Genomic DNA, 15994 nt, shown 5'->3' with positions numbered 1-15994 from the left:
GACCAAAAACAGCCCTTTTGCATTACACGCGTCTATACATGCCAGTTAGTCCCATTGGATCCTACTCCTGGTTTTTTTTTTTTTTTTTAATCTGACTCACACTGCAGCACCACCATCCAATCGGCAGCGCCGGACCCACACCAAACATTCACCAAACTACTCAGCCGGCAGCCTACCACAATTATTCCATTCTTTCCGCATCCGCACACTTCCTTCTCTTTAACTCCTTTTCACTACCGCACAGGTTAATCGCCGCACGTCCCCCGCCGGCAAACATTACTCCTTTGCCTACTGCATGCAGGCTTCTCTTAACGACCCTCTGTTATCAACTCCGCTAACAGCCACAAAATCTCCGCCGCACGAAGCCCACTGGTAGCTGCTGAATCACATGCTTCCCCAAAACGTTGCGCTGTCAGAACACTGGGAGCTACACACACCAACAAGTCCATACTGCAGGCTGCAGCCAGAACAATTTTCTACATTCAAACATCGACGGCCTCTTCTCTCTAAAAATTCACCAGACCGCTTCTACCACCAGCAAAGAAGTTTCCATCCCTAATTCCTCTGTGATTCCCACTAACCTAAACATTAAGCTGGCATTGAAGGGTGTGAATTACCCCGGCCAATCTGTTCTTTTAAATACAGCTTTTAGCAAGTTTTGAAAGGAGAAGAGCAGAACTTGCTATGCCAATAATATCGAGTCTTCTGTGGCGAAGTGGTTTTTGCATAGAAAACAAAGCGGTCAGTTGAAGAGGAATAATATCAGTACTTTGTTTAAAACTGTGTGTAAAAAGCTGTCTCTTTATCATTAACAATAAGTTGTAAAACGTGAATGGGGAGTGACAGTCTTCAAGTTTGTGAGAAGATCGCGCCCTGGTGGAATAAAGGCACGAACAGCTTACAGCACCTAGAATTACCAGGAAGTATTTAGAGTAAAACGGTTTCTAAAAGCTGGCTTTATGAAAGAGAGAAAAAATATATATATATAAAATAGTAAAATGGAAGGGGAGTGCTAGATTTAAATTAATCGTGAAGTGGAGCGCCCCCTGTATAAAGTAAAAGTGAGAAAAGCTTACAGCACCTGGTATTCCCAGGTGGTCTCCCATCCAAGTACTAACCAGACCCTACGCTGCTTAGCTTCCGAGATCAGACGAGATCGGGCGTGTTCAGGGTGGTATGGCCGTAAGCGAGAGATGCTACCAAAAACAGCCCTTTTGCATTACACGCCTCTATACATGCCAGTTGGTCCCATTGGATCCTACTCCTGGTTTTTTTTTTTTTTTTTATGTGACTCACACTGCAGCCCCACCATCCAATCGGCAACGCCGGACCCACACCAAACATTCACCAAACTACTCAGCCGGCAGCCTACCACAATTATTCCATTCTTTCCGCATCCGCACACTTCCTTCTCTTTAACTCCTTTTCACTACCGCACAGGTTAATCGCCGCACGTCCCCCGCCAGCAAACATTACTCCTTTGCCTACTGCATGCAGGCTTCTCTTAACGACCCTCTGTTATCAACTCCGCTAACAGCCACAAAATCTCCGCCGCACGAAGCCCACTGGTAGCTGCTGAATCACATGCTTCCCCAAAACGTTGCGCTGTCAGAACACTGGGAGCTACACACACCAACAAGTCCATACTGCAGGCTGCAGCCAGAACAATTTTCTACATTCAAACATCGACGGCCTCTTCTCTCTAAAAATTCACCAGACCGCTTCTACCACCAGCAAAGAAGTTTCCATCCCTAATTCCTCTGTGATTCCCACTAACCTAAACATTAAGCTGGCATTGAAGGGTGTGAATTACCCCGGCCAATCTGTTCTTTTAAATACAGCTTTTAGCAAGTTTTGAAAGGAGAAGAGCAGAACTTGCTATGCCAATAATATCGAGTCTTCTGTGGCGAAGTGGTTTTTGCATAGAAAACAAAGCGGTCAGTTGAAGAGGAATAATATCAGTACTTTGTTTAAAACTGTGTGTAAAAAGCTGTCTCTTTATCATTAACAATAAGTTGTAAAACGTGAATGGGGAGTGACAGTCTTCAAGTTTGTGAGAAGATCGCGCCATGGTGGAATAAAGGCACGAACAGCTTACAGCACCTAGAATTACCAGGAAGTATTTAGAGTAAAACGGTTTCTAAAAGCTGGCTTTATGAAAGAGAGAAAAAAAATATATATATAAAATAGTAAAATGGAAGGGGAGTGCTAGATTTAAATTAATCGTGAAGTGGAGCGCCCCCTGTATAAAGTAAAAGTGAGAAAAGCTTACAGCACCTGGTATTCCCAGGTGGTCACCTATCCAAGTACTGACCAGACCCTACCCTGCTTAGCTTCCAAGATCAGATGAGATTGGGCGTGTTCAGGGTGGTACGGCCGTAAGCCAGAGATGCGACCATAAACAGCCCTTTTGCATTACACGCGTCTATTCATGCCAGTTAGTCCCATTGGATCCTACTCCTGGTTATTTTTTTATTTTTTATCTGACTCACACTGCAGCACCACCATCCAATCGGCAGCGCCGGACCCACACCAAACATTCACCAAACTACTCAGCCGGCAGCCTACCACAATTATTCCATTCTTTCCGCATCCGCACACTTCCTTCTCTTTAACTCCTTTTCACTTCCGCACAGGTTAATCGCCGCACGTCCCCCGCCGGCAAACATTACTCCTTTGCCTACTGCATGCAGGCTTCTCTTAACGACCCTCTGTTATCAACTCCGCTAACAGCCACAAAATCTCCGCCGCACGAAGCCCACTGGTAGCTGCTGAATCACATGCTTCCCCAAAACGTTGCGCTGTCAGAACACTGGGAGCTACACACACCAACAAGTCCATACTGCAGGCTGCAGCCAGAACAATTTTCTACATTCAAACATCGACGGCCTCTTCTCTCTAAAAATTCACCAGACCGCTTCTACCACCAGCAAAGAAGTTTCCATCCCTAATTCCTCTGTGATTCCCACTAACCTAAACATTAAGCTGGCATTGAAGGGTGTGAATTACCCCGGCCAATCTGTTCTTTTAAATACAGCTTTTAGCAAGTTTTGAAAGGAGGAGAAGAGCAGATAATATGCCAATAATATCAAATATTCTGTGGCGAAGTGGTTTTTGCATAGAAAACAAAGCGGTGAGTTGAAGAGGAATTATATTAGTACTTTGTTTAAAACTGTGTGTAAAAAGCTGTCTCTTTATTATTAACAATAAGTTGTAAAACGTGAATGGGGAGTGACAGTCTTCAAGTTTGTGAGAAGATCGCGCCCTGGTGGAATAAAGGCACGAACAGCTTACAGCAGCTATAATTATCAGGCAGTATTTAGAGTAAAACGGTGTGTAAAAGCTGCCTTTATGAATGAGAGAAAAAAGAAATATATAAAATAGTAAAATGGAAGGGGAGTGATAGATTTAAATTAATCGTGAAGTGGAGCGCCCCCTGTATAAAGTAAAAGTGAGAAAAGCTTACAGCACCTGGTATTCCGAGGTGGTCTCCCATCCAAGTACTAACCACACCCTACCCTGCTTAGCTTCCGAGATCAGACGAGATCGGGCGTGTTCAGGGTGGTATGGCCATAAGCGAGAGATGCTACCAAAAACAGCCCTTTTGCATTACACGCCTCTATACATGCCAGTTGGTCCCATTGGATCCTACTAATGTTCTTTTTTTTTTTTTTATCTGACTCACACTGCAGCCCCACCATCCAATCGGCAGCGCCGGACCCACACCAAACATTCACCAAACTACTCAGCCAGCAGCCTACCACAATTATTCCATTCTTTCCGCATCTGCACACTTCCTTCTTTTTAACTCCTTTTCACTACCGCATAGGTTAATCGCCGCACGTCCCCCGCCGGCAAACATTACTCCTTTGCCTACTGCATGCAGGCTTCTCTTAACGACCCTCTGTTATCAACTCCGCTAACAGCCACAAAATCTCTGCCGCACGAAGCCCACTGGTAGCTGCTGAATCACATGCTTCCCCAAAACGTCGCGCTGTCAGAACACTGGGAGCTACACACACCAACAAGTCCATACTGCAGGCTGCAGCCAGAACAATTTTCTACATTCAAACATCGACGGCCTCTTCTCTCTAAAAATTCACCAGACCGCTTCTACCACCAGCAAAGAAGTTTCCATCCCTAATTCCTCTGTGACTCCCACTAACCTAAACATTAAGCTGGCATTGAAGGGTGTGAATTACCCCGGCCAATCTGTTCTTTTAAATACAGCTTTTAGCAAGTTTTGAAAGGAGAAGAGCAGAACTTGCTATGCCAATAATATCGAGTCTTCTGTGGCGAAGTGGTTTTTGCATAGAAAACAAAGCGGTCAGTTGAAGAGGAATAATATCAGTACTTTGTTTAAAACTGTGTGTAAAAAGCTGTCTCTTTATCATTAACAATAAGTTGTAAAACGTGAATGGGGAGTGACAGTCTTCAAGTTTGTGAGAAGATCGCGCCCTGGTGGAATAAAGGCACGAACAGCTTAGAGCACCTTGAATTACCAGGAAGTATTTAGAGTAAAACGGTGTGTAAAAGCTACCTTTATGAATGAGAGAAAAATATATATATATATATAAAATAGTAAAATAGAAGGGGAGTGATAGATTTAAATTAATCGTGAAGTGGAGCGCCCCCTGTATAAAGTAAAAGTGAGAAAAGCTTACAGCACCTGGTATTCCCAGGAGGTCTCCCATCCAAGTACTAACCAGACCCTATCCTGCTTAGCTTATGAGATCAGATGAGATCGGGCGTGTTCAGGGTGGTATCGCCATAAGCGAGAGACGCTACCAAAAACAGCCCTTTTGCATTACACGCCTCTATACATGCCAGTTGGTCCCATTGGATCCTACTAATGTTCTTTTTTTTTTTTTTATCTGACTCACACTGCAGCCCCACCATCCAATCGGCAGCGCCGGACCCACACCAAACATTCACCAAACTACTCAGCCAGCAGCCTACCACAATTATTCCATTCTTTCCGCATTAGCACACTTCCTTCTTTTTAACTCCTTTTCACTACCGCACAGGTTAATCGCCGCACGTCCCCCGCCGGCAAACATTACTCCTTTGCCTACTGCATGCAGGCTTCTCTTAACGACCCTCTGTTATCAACTCCGCTAACAGCCACAAAATCTCCGCCGCACGAAGCCCACTGGTAGCTGCTGAATCACATGCTTCCCCAAAACGTCGCGCTGTCAGAACACTGGGAGCTACACACACCAACAAGTCCATACTGCAGGCTGCAGCCAGAACAATTTTCTACATTCAAACATCGACGGCCTCTTCTCTCTAAAAATTCACCAGACCGCTTCTACCACCAGCAAAGAAGTTTCCATCCCTAATTCCTCTGTGACTCCCACTAACCTAAACATTAAGCTGGCATTGAAGGGTGTGAATTACCCCGGCCAATCTGTTCTTTTAAATACAGCTTTTAGCAAGTTTTGAAAGGAGAAGAGCAGAACTTGCTATGCCAATAATATCGAGTCTTCTGTGGCGAAGTGGTTTTTGCATAGAAAACAAAGCGGTCAGTTGAAGAGGAATAATATCAGTACTTTGTTTAAAACTGTGTGTAAAAAGCTGTCTCTTTATCATTAACAATAAGTTGTAAAATGTGAATGGGGAGTGACAGTCTTCAAGTTTGTGAGAAGATCGCGCCCTGGTGGAATAAAGGCACGAACAGCTTACAGCACCTAGAATTACCAGGAAGTATTTAGAGTAAAACGGTTTCTAAAAGCTGCCTTTATGAATGAGAGAAAAAAAAATATATATATATATAAAATAGTAAAATGGAAGGGGAGTGATAGATTTAAATTAATCGTGAAGTGGAGCGCCCCCTGTATAAAGTAAAAGTGAGAAAAGCTTACAGCACCTGGTATTCCCAGGTGGTCTCCCATCCAAGTACTAACCAGACCCTACCCTGCTTAGCTTCCGAGATCAGACGAGATCGGGCGTGTTCAGGGTGGTATGGCCGTAAGCGAGAGATGCTACCAAAAACAGCCCTTTTGCATTACACGCCTCTATACATGCCAGTTGGTCCCATTGGATCCTACTAATGTTCTTTTTTTTTTTTATCTGACTCACACTGCAGCCCCACCATCCAATCGGCAGCGCCGGACCCACACCAAACATTCACCAAACTACTCAGCCAGCAGCCTACCACAATTATTCCATTCTTTCCGCATCCGCACACTTCCTTCTTTTTAACTCCTTTTCACTACCGCACAGGTTAATCGCCGCACGTCCCCCGCCGGCAAACATTACTCCTTTGCCTACTGCATGCAGGCTTCTCTTAACGACCCTCTGTTATCAACTCCGCTAACAGCCACAAAATCTCTGCCGCACGAAGCCCACTGGTAGCTGCTGAATCACATGCTTCCCCAAAACGTCGCGCTGTCAGAACACTGGGAGCTACACACACCAACAAGTCCATACTGCAGGCTGCAGCCAGAACAATTTTCTACATTCAAACATCGACGGCCTCTTCTCTCTAAAAATTCACCAGACCGCTTCTACCACCAGCAAAGAAGTTTCCATCCCTAATTCCTCTGTGACTCCCACTAACCTAAACATTAAGCTGGCATTGAAGGGTGTGAATTACCCCGGCCAATCTGTTCTTTTAAATACAGCTTTTAGCAAGTTTTGAAAGGAGAAGAGCAGAACTTGCTATGCCAATAATATCGAGTCTTCTGTGGCGAAGTGGTTTTTGCATAGAAAACAAAGCGGTCAGTTGAAGAGGAATAATATCAGTACTTTGTTTAAAACTGTGTGTAAAAAGCTGTCTCTTTATCATTAACAATAAGTTGTAAAACGTGAATGGGGAGTGACAGTCTTCAAGTTTGTGAGAAGATCGCGCCCTGGTGGAATAAAGGCACGAACAGCTTACAGCACCTAGAATTACCAGGAAGTATTTAGAGTAAAACGGTGTGTAAAAGCTGCCTTTATGAATGAGAGAAAAAAAAAATATATATATATATAAAATAGTAAAATGGAAGGGGAGTGATAGATTTAAATTAATCGTGAAGTGGAGCGCCCCCTGTATAAAGTAAAAGTGAGAAAAGCTTACAGCACCCGGTATTCCCAGGTGGTCTCCCATCCAAGTACTAACCACACCCTACCCTGCTTAGCTTCCGAGATCAGACGAGATCGGGCGTGTTCAGGGTGGTATGGCCGTAAGCGAGAGATGCTACCAAAAACAGCCCTTTTGCATTACACGCCTCTATACATGCCAGTTGGTCTCATTGGATCCTAGAGAGAGATGGAATACCGCTTCCATCAAATTGACAGGTCAGGTCAAAAGGTCACTTGTGGGCGGGGCTTGTGTAGGCGGGGCTTGGTTGTGGTGGTACGATGTGACGTCACGGGAGTTGTATTTATTATTTATTTATTATTTATTTCATTATTTATTTATTAAATTATTTATTTATTAAATGATTTATTATTTATTTTAAATTATTATTTTAAATTAAATTATTATTTATTATTATTATAAATTATTTTAAATGATTTATTTAATTATTTTATTTTTAAATTATATTGAGGAGAGTGCTATATTGAGGAGAGTGCTTATGAGTGTGTGTGTGTGTTATTTTAATAAGTTATTATTTTGTCGGGCACAGCCGGGGCCGAGCGGGGGTGGGTTACCTGATGGAGCGTGAGCGTACGGCGTGTCTGGTGTTACGGTACCGCGGTAAGGTCCCGGGCTTTGGAGAATCAGCAAAGGCCTTAGAACCCTGTGTCTGGTGCGGTACTGCGCTAAGGTCCCCGCGGGCTCGGATAATCCTCGGAGAGAGCGATGCCGGAGAGCTGAGAGCCCTCCCGCTGCGCGAGTCTGAGAGAAACTCTGAGAGACTGAGACTCTGGGAGAAAATTATAAAGTTGGAGCAAAGAATGAGAGGAGGAGGAGGTGGAGGGTCTGTCGTCCAATAAAAACGCTTGGCGCTAGTTTTGACAATGTATGTGTGTTTCTTCCTCACGCAGGCGTTTGTATTACATCAGCGTATGGGGCCACACTTTTGAAGGCCGTCTCTAACGACTTGGGCCATACATCAAGTTGGACACCTTGTCTCCCAGTAAATCCTGTTTTCATACATGACAGTACAGATATGGGTTAACAGAGAAACGATATGACTGCACCTGGTTGATATTGCGGCGAGCGGGGGGGCCTATTCCTCCTAGGGCAGAGGCACAAGTATCTTCGAGGTCTTACCCTTCCTGCCAGCCAAAGAGGTTCATCCAGGCCTTACCCGGTGAGTATATTATTTCTTTTATTCGCGTGATAAAAATGCTAATTAATTAAATTAAATTAAATTAAATTAAAAATAACATTCTAATAATAGGTATTCTCTGTTTTTTCTATGTACAAGAGAGAGACTGCGCTGACCAGTCAAGAGAAAATCTACAAGAGACCTGAATCAGCAGTGTTATAAAGCACATAGCCAACGCTAATTAATAAAGAATTTAAGCATAATAGCCCAGACGTACCATGGCCTATAGCTGGTAGAAATGGAGCTATCCTACGGCCTACAAGATAAAAGCATATGGCACCAAATTGGAATCAGTAGTCTTTAAAAGAATAAATGGACTAGCAACTGTCTCTGGGGGAGCAGCCCCGGTTAGGTACTATTAAGCAGCATTTAGTGACATGCATCAAAACACATTTTTTAAAACTTTGACAGAATAAAGTCTTAGTTATTTTAATAAATACGTTTTTCAGTAAATGTTTATTCACGCGCATGCGGACAAACACACACCCCGGAGGTCAAACTAAAAAAAAAGTTGATACAAACTACAGTTGTATCGGACACGCACACAAAAACACAAAAGAGTTTGCTCAATCAAAAAAACACCAAACATATATAGTTCACGTTTTTTATTAAAATGTATAAGGATTGTTTTGATTTAAATTAATATGAGTGGAATATAAGTCATTTAGGCAACAGGATTTGAGGAAGAACCTAAATAGCAGCTAGAAATGACCGACCAGGCAGGCAGAAGTCTGCTTTTCTTATCTCACAAGTCATGGAAGGGTGGGAGGGGGGCCACATAAGTGTGGGGTAGGAACTGTGGAATCAGGCAGGGGTGTAAGAATTTAGGATATAGTCTTGTTATTTTAAAGAAGGTGTACATGATTATTTAATTATATTTAAAGAAGGTGTACATGATTATTTAATTACATTTAATAGCAACCAGTAAGCTGCATTTAGCACCATGCTGCAAATACACATTAAAAACTTTAAAGAATAAGGTCTTAGTTATTTTAATAAAGACATCCTACAAGGTGCCCACGGCCCCAGCTTATATAATCTACAAGCTTGATCTGAGATGCTTGCTGGAGTACAATGCTAAGTTGACAACGGTAACGGAGCTGCAGACTGTTTGATAGTTAATGAAACATAGTTCAAATTCAACAGTGTCAGCAGTCATCCACTATGCAGAGAGACTACAGATTCACTATAACGACCCCATTTATCTGCTAGAATTATTTAAAAATTGTTTTTGACAGAATAAAGCCTTAGTTATTTTAATAAATATGTTTTTTCAGTAAATGTATATTCATGCTCATGTGCACAAACACACACACACACACACACACCGGTGGTCAGGGGCTATAGAGTTTAACTTTAGGTCTGTGAAAATATAGGACCGCCATGTGTTTACAGACCCCAAAACATACTAACTTAGTCGTTCATGAGTCTTATTGTGAAAAACCACACAAAATAGACTTGTAAATTTTAAAGAAAACAACATTAACAGCTTTTGTTAATGTTTAAATGTATAAAAACTTTAGATGTGTTTGTTAAACAGTCAAACAAAAATGTGTTATTTTAAAGTAGTATAAAATATAACCTTAACTTTGGACGCAAGATGAACAACCTACACAGACACAAACACAGACAGACAGACACACACACAGACACACACACACACACACACACAGCAAAACCCCAAGCATGCGCACAAGCGCACAACCAAAGGTTGGGAAGTGTGCTTTCCTTATCTCACAAGTCATGGAAGGGTGGGAGGGGGGCCATATAAGTGAGGGGTAGGAACTGTGGAATCAGGCAAGGGTGTAAGAATTTAGGATATAGTCTTGTTATTTTAAAGAAGGTGTACATGATTATTTAATTACATTTAATAGCAACCAGTAAGCTGCATTTACACATTAAATGCAAATACACTTTAAAACTTTAAAGAATGGTAATATAACTTGACCATAGTTTTTAGTTACACAAATATTTTAAGACGTAACATGAACGTTTTTCAAAGTAAGATGTACAAATGTTTTAAAATGTGACATGAAAGTTTTTCAAAGTAAGATGTACAAGTATTTTAAAATGTAACATGAAAGTTTTTCAAAGTAAGATGTACAAATGTTTTAAAATGTAACATTAAAGTTTTTCAAAGTAAGATGTACAACTGTTTTAAGACGTAACATAAAAGTTTTTCAAAGTAAGATGTACAGATGTTTTAAGATGTAAGATGTTTGGGTGTTTTACAAAAACATTTTGTTATATGTTTGCAGCCCAAACGTATTTTTAAAATGTACAAAGTTTTATGCATTCATTTTGTGAATTAGTTTTGAAATCTAATATGAACATGGCTTTTATTTTACAAAAGCAAAGTTGTAAAAAGTTTGTAGGGATTTTATCAAAGGAGATTTTGTTAATGTAATATGAAGTTTTTTTATTTTCAAAGTTGCACAAGTGTTTTAAAATGTATCATGTATACGTGTGTTTTATTTTTCAAGCTTGTGTACATTTATCAAATGAGTTTTTAAAATGTACCATGACCGGGTGTTTTATTATTCAAAATAAAAGTTGTGCATATGTTTTGTTATATGTATGTAGCACGGTTGTGTTTTTAAAATGTACTAATTTTGTGGGGTGGTGGGAATAAACCGTATTTAAAGGGGTACCTCTCATGGAATCTACCAATCTTTAACAGCTGATGAACCCTGAGCCACACGGGGACTGGGAGTTTTAACCGTGAGACTCGACACCTAGGCATTAGATCCTTATGTCAGCAATGCTCCCCATGCATGTACCCAGTGTAGGGTCAGGTCCAGAGAAAGCTGTAACTACGAGTGCAGCTGATTAATAGCATTTAATTTATAACAGTAGGAGCTAGTAAACTACATTTAGCAGTCGCAATAAAACACGTTAAAGACTTTAAAGAATAAAGGCTTAGTTATTTTTTAATAAAGATGGCTTTTCAGTAAATGTTGACTTCCCTACAAGGTGACCCCCAAGGCCTATGCTTATAGCATCTGGGTGCCTGATTTGAGATGCTTACTGAGGATGCCATGTTAACACCGGTAACTGAGCTGCACCATCTGTCACACTTAATGAAACTTAGTCCTAATTCAACAGAACCAGTCATCATCCACTTTGCAGTGAGATTTCTGAGCGAAAAGTGAGCGAAGTTTCATTTTCTTACTTTACCACCTATCGGGGGCTCTGACGTTTTTACTATCTAACTATCCCCGAGACACTTTAGCCAGGTTCGTGTACATTTGCTCTTAATGCTGCTGTCAACGCCAGGAGGGAGCTGGCTAGCAATAACATCTTTAGCTGGTCTTAAAGCTTGCTGTATTTTTCATTCAGTAAATACACGGTTTAGAAGAAAACCTAATCGACATTTAAATAAATAAAAAATAAACGTACAAAACTATTGAAATCCACAAGAAGCATGTGCATATTTTTCTGGTTTGCATGTTATGTGTGGTTGTCTAAGCACCGTCGGCCTAGTGTTTGATAGGTGATGGAGAAGCATACGGTCGTAAACTGCATGCGCTTATGCCAACAGGTGTTTAACATACAAACATAGACGCTTTTCTTTAACGTAAAACATTTAAAGGCTCATTCTGTTTTGTCGACATTCTTTAATTTTATTCAAGTAGCCTCTAATCACCTTACACTTGTTCTATTTTACTGTAGAGTATTTTAAAACAATGTCACTGTAATGTCACCACATGTCAAAGCTAACAAGGTAACATGATTGTATCAGCGGAACAAAAAGCCGTCGCCTGGATATGTATAGACAGATCATGTATTGCTCAGCAAATCGACCGCATTATGAAATCTATTTGTATTTAGACAAATATATTGGGAATGAAGCGTCGCGTTTTAAGAGGCAGACATTGAGGCCGAATTTAAGTTGGTCACAAATGTATTTTTCTTCTGCAGCTAGAAGCGTCGTCTGAGCCTGATTTTAACTGGCATGACGGTGTGGGATTCTTGTAGTAGAAGTTAAGTGAATTGCGGTACTCTGAAATTAAGTGATATATGTATTAGAATCGTGAAGTGTCATCTTCCTTTTGTTTTAGGTTCGCCCCGGGCATTTTTATGAACTGTATTGCAATATCAGACAGTGTGTCATGAATTTCTGAAGGCATGTTATATATGACCGTTCCTTGGATACGTCTCTTGTACAGTAGTTGCAGTTTGTCAGGACAAGACTGTTTGCCTAATGTGACATGGTGAACAAGTCCTGTGATTAAAGCATGTCTGCTGCTTAAAACATTGTGTTGTATGATGAAGGTTTCTTGCCGGTACATGTTGAATTACATTAGAATATTCAAGTATTATTTTTTAAATCATTTAATGAAATAGGTATTTATCTCATCATTGATGATGACTGTGGTCCACCTGTATGACAAGTAACCTGTCCCGGACAGAGGTTTCTTCAAGGCCTGTTGTAGGAACCCCATGGTGTAGCATTATGAGAAAGTATACAGGGAGTAGTACAAATGAGCAGTCGCCCTGCCCCTCTTTTACTCATTTTGGATGCTTAAATTACTAAATTGTGTCTTTAATGCTATTCTGTATGATTCTATGGTCTGAGTGAGTCTCCAGTACTACATGAATGGTAAACTTAAAAACTCTACTTCTCTTAGCTTAATAATATTTTCTTTCTTGAGTTGAATTAGTTTGTGTCTAATTTTCATTTTATTGATTTTCTGCACACTTGGATTATTTATTTGCCCCCTTGTCTTAAAGGCTAGAGGGGGTCTGTGCTTGTGACCTGGCAATTATTTTCGGTGTTTGTCACTAAACTTGCAATATAAAATTTGAAGACAGGTCTGTGACCTGTGCTTGCAACAAAAAACGTCTAAGTGGTAGTAGGCAAAGCACAGCACTGCCTATACTTTCTGAAAAGGCTAATCTTTTATGGCACAGACAGGAAAAGGTGATGATCCACTAGCAGCTCCAAGACGAAAATGGGGTTTATTAAAGAAAAACAGAGCACCCTGGGGTAAAATACTAAACAAAAAGGCCGTGAGGGGTCCGAAACTAGCTGGGAGAAATAAGATTGAACTAAAGAAATCATTAAGTAACACAACTAAGGAACTAGGCTAAACAGAGAGCAGGACTAAAAAACCAAGCACACAGTTCACAACTAACACTGACCACAGACAGACGGACGGACAAACGAATGCATGTGCCACACACACACACACACACACACACACACACACACACACACACACACACACACACACACACACACACACACACACACACACACACACACACACACGCAGACCGGTGGTGAGGGGCTTTAGAGTTTAACTTTAGGTCTGTGAAAGTATAGGACCGCGATGTGTATACAGACCCCAAAACATACTAACTTAGTCGTTCATGAGTCTTATTGTGAAAAACCACACAAAATAGACTTGTAAATTTTAAAGAAAACACATTAACAGCTTTTGTTAATGTTTAAATGTATAAAAACTTTAGATGTGTTTGTTAAACAGTCAAACAAAAATGTGTTATTTTAAAGTAGTATAAAATATAACCTTAATTTTGGACGCAAGATGAACAACCTACACACACACGCACACACACACATACTGGTTTCCATGTTGTATGGGGACCAGCTTTTTGATCATCACTTGCGGGGACCACCCTTTCTACAGGTTCTAGAAATAAGAAAAAAATCAGGCATACTAACCATAGCTTTGTTAGCTTATACACGACTTCAAATATCTGAATTGATGAAGTAATGTTTTGACCAAACTCTATGGGGACTTATGAAAAATCTGGTGAATATCACTAATGGGGACCTCGTTTACATAGTATTTGCATTATTCACACAAATTCCAATATATTTAGTGGGGACCTGATTTGCATAATTCACACAAATTCCTCCTTGATTAGTGGGGACATTGCAACTATAATTGTTACTAATTGATGAGCACCTATATGAAGGCAATCCTCAGATAAATTATTATATTATATATGCATATGCATTCAACACACATCACAATGTTTTTCTCCTTTCACTCTACAGTCAATTGTTATATGTTTCCAGCCATGTATTTTATACATACTGAAATTAAACGCCAAATGTTTGTGGTAAGTAAACCGTGTTCCTCCAACACATCAGCATAGACAAAGTTTTCCTCAGTCTCGTGTAACCCTGAAGTTTCCTCTGAGTGATTAATCATATTAAATAACTGTCCAAAATAATAGTTAAGACATTTAGTTATGACTGAAAACCTAGGGTTGTTAAGAATATCAGTGTGATTGAAGTGAACATTAATAGGTGAAGCAGTTAAAGGCTACATTCACTTACAAAGGATCAGACCCAAAGAAGTCAAACCTTTAAACCTTTACTTTCCAGTTTTACAGCCATTCTAAATATTTTTTAACCAGTCAACCATCCAGCATCAGCTATCTACTACTCAATCACAGTACTGTGAAATATTTTAGCTACTCATAGTAAGAAATTATAAATACTTAATTGCTATGTTTCTCTAACAAATGAGGAGTTCTTTTGTGTCCTCTGTCCTATTGTTTAACTGTAGGCAATTAAAAATATTTATACTACGGGACCGTTGAATGCTTGAATCTGATTGGCTGACGAACGTTCTGAGGTGTGCAATTATTTTCAGATAAACGAACGGCGAATGTAGTTCCAGGTAGCTCTCTTGACCGCATTACAGTTCCATATCACTTCGCATAGTTAACTGTAATAACGGAAATTAGCATACAGTACCTATACAGCACACAGGACTAACAAAAACAACAACATGACAGATGCGGAAGAAATAATCCTACTCACAATAGCGATTTAAGTAGAAAAACCGGACGAATCCCTTGAAATATATCATCTGATCGATGTCTTGAGGTGTGGCAACCGTAGTATAAGCGGAATAATTGACTCCGGACCGTTGAATTATTAGAAAATAATGCACACCCAAGGTGGTAATGCGGCCACGACGCGAAGCGGAGAAATTATTTTCTAATAATTCAACAATTCAATAATTCATAATTCAGTCAATTATTCCTTACATATTCTAAATCTAACAAGTGTAAAAGTCAATGATTTAGCAAAACTCAATGGCAGGGTAAACACATCTGCATGGTTATTAACATACATCCCCCCAACCCCCCAGGCTCAAAAAACTCTCTTTTGAAGGTCCCCATTATTGAATACAACATGTTGGTTTATTACATATTGTTGGGTGTAGAGAAGATTGGACTTCTGGTGGTAAATTCCACCACACTTCCATTATAATAAGACACAGATTGAACTCCACACAACACGACACTGAACGCGACATTAACATTGCAAAATCTGCAACTTTTAATGAGTTCACCTTCACAAACAAACTCATCAAATTAAGTCAAATGAATCTAAAGCAATCAAATTCCTGTTGCCTGATTTTTCAGATAGGCTTTCCTAATATAAAACAGAAACCTGTCAAAATCATTGCCATTTTTGGCTATTATTTTATATATATATATATATATATATATATATATATATATATATATATATAAAATAATAGCCAAAAATTATTCCTGTTCCTGTTTTAAAACTCAGTCAACAGGAATTTATTTGCTTTTAGATTCATTTGACTTCATTTGGTGAGTTTGTGAAGTTGAATTCCTAAAAAGTTGCAAATTTTGTAGTTTAAATTTAAGCTTAATGTCATGGCAGTTCTTGACCGTTTGATGTTATATATATATATATATATAACGTCAAA

General features: G+C 40.0%; 1 long non-coding RNA gene and 6 other non-coding genes across 7 annotated transcripts; 1 reads left to right on the top strand and 6 right to left on the bottom strand.

Annotated features, from left to right (window-relative positions):
• Positions 1–1069: 1069 nt before the first annotated feature.
• On the bottom strand, positions 1070–1188 carry LOC125734029 (5S ribosomal RNA). The gene has a single exon (XR_007393358.1). It is a non-coding gene; the product is annotated as a 5S ribosomal RNA (ribosomal RNA).
• A 1077-nt stretch (positions 1189–2265) lies between these two features.
• LOC125735969 (5S ribosomal RNA) lies at positions 2266–2384 on the bottom strand. The gene has a single exon (XR_007395253.1). It is a non-coding gene; the product is annotated as a 5S ribosomal RNA (ribosomal RNA).
• A 1075-nt stretch (positions 2385–3459) lies between these two features.
• Positions 3460–3578, bottom strand: LOC125736248 (5S ribosomal RNA). Its single transcript, XR_007395532.1, has one exon. It is a non-coding gene; the product is annotated as a 5S ribosomal RNA (ribosomal RNA).
• Positions 3579–4657: 1079 nt separating this feature from the next.
• Positions 4658–4776, bottom strand: LOC125731066 (5S ribosomal RNA). The gene has a single exon (XR_007391355.1). It is a non-coding gene; the product is annotated as a 5S ribosomal RNA (ribosomal RNA).
• Positions 4777–5857: 1081 nt separating this feature from the next.
• On the bottom strand, positions 5858–5976 carry LOC125728888 (5S ribosomal RNA). The gene has a single exon (XR_007389458.1). It is a non-coding gene; the product is annotated as a 5S ribosomal RNA (ribosomal RNA).
• A 1080-nt stretch (positions 5977–7056) lies between these two features.
• On the bottom strand, positions 7057–7175 carry LOC125734720 (5S ribosomal RNA). Its single transcript, XR_007394023.1, has one exon. It is a non-coding gene; the product is annotated as a 5S ribosomal RNA (ribosomal RNA).
• A 412-nt stretch (positions 7176–7587) lies between these two features.
• LOC125715332 (uncharacterized) lies at positions 7588–9240 on the top strand. Its single transcript, XR_007384011.1, has 3 exons — positions 7588–8246; positions 8364–9118; positions 9152–9240. It is a non-coding gene; the product is annotated as an uncharacterized LOC125715332 (long non-coding RNA).
• Positions 9241–15994: the final 6754 nt, after the last annotated feature.

The sequence above is a fragment of the Brienomyrus brachyistius genome, chromosome 2 (assembly GCF_023856365.1).
Source record: "Brienomyrus brachyistius isolate T26 chromosome 2, BBRACH_0.4, whole genome shotgun sequence".
NCBI classification, from domain to species: domain Eukaryota; kingdom Metazoa; phylum Chordata; class Actinopteri; order Osteoglossiformes; family Mormyridae; genus Brienomyrus; species Brienomyrus brachyistius.
The sequence above is the reverse complement of the archived record's forward strand: the minus strand, read 5'-3'. Positions and strand labels throughout refer to the sequence as shown.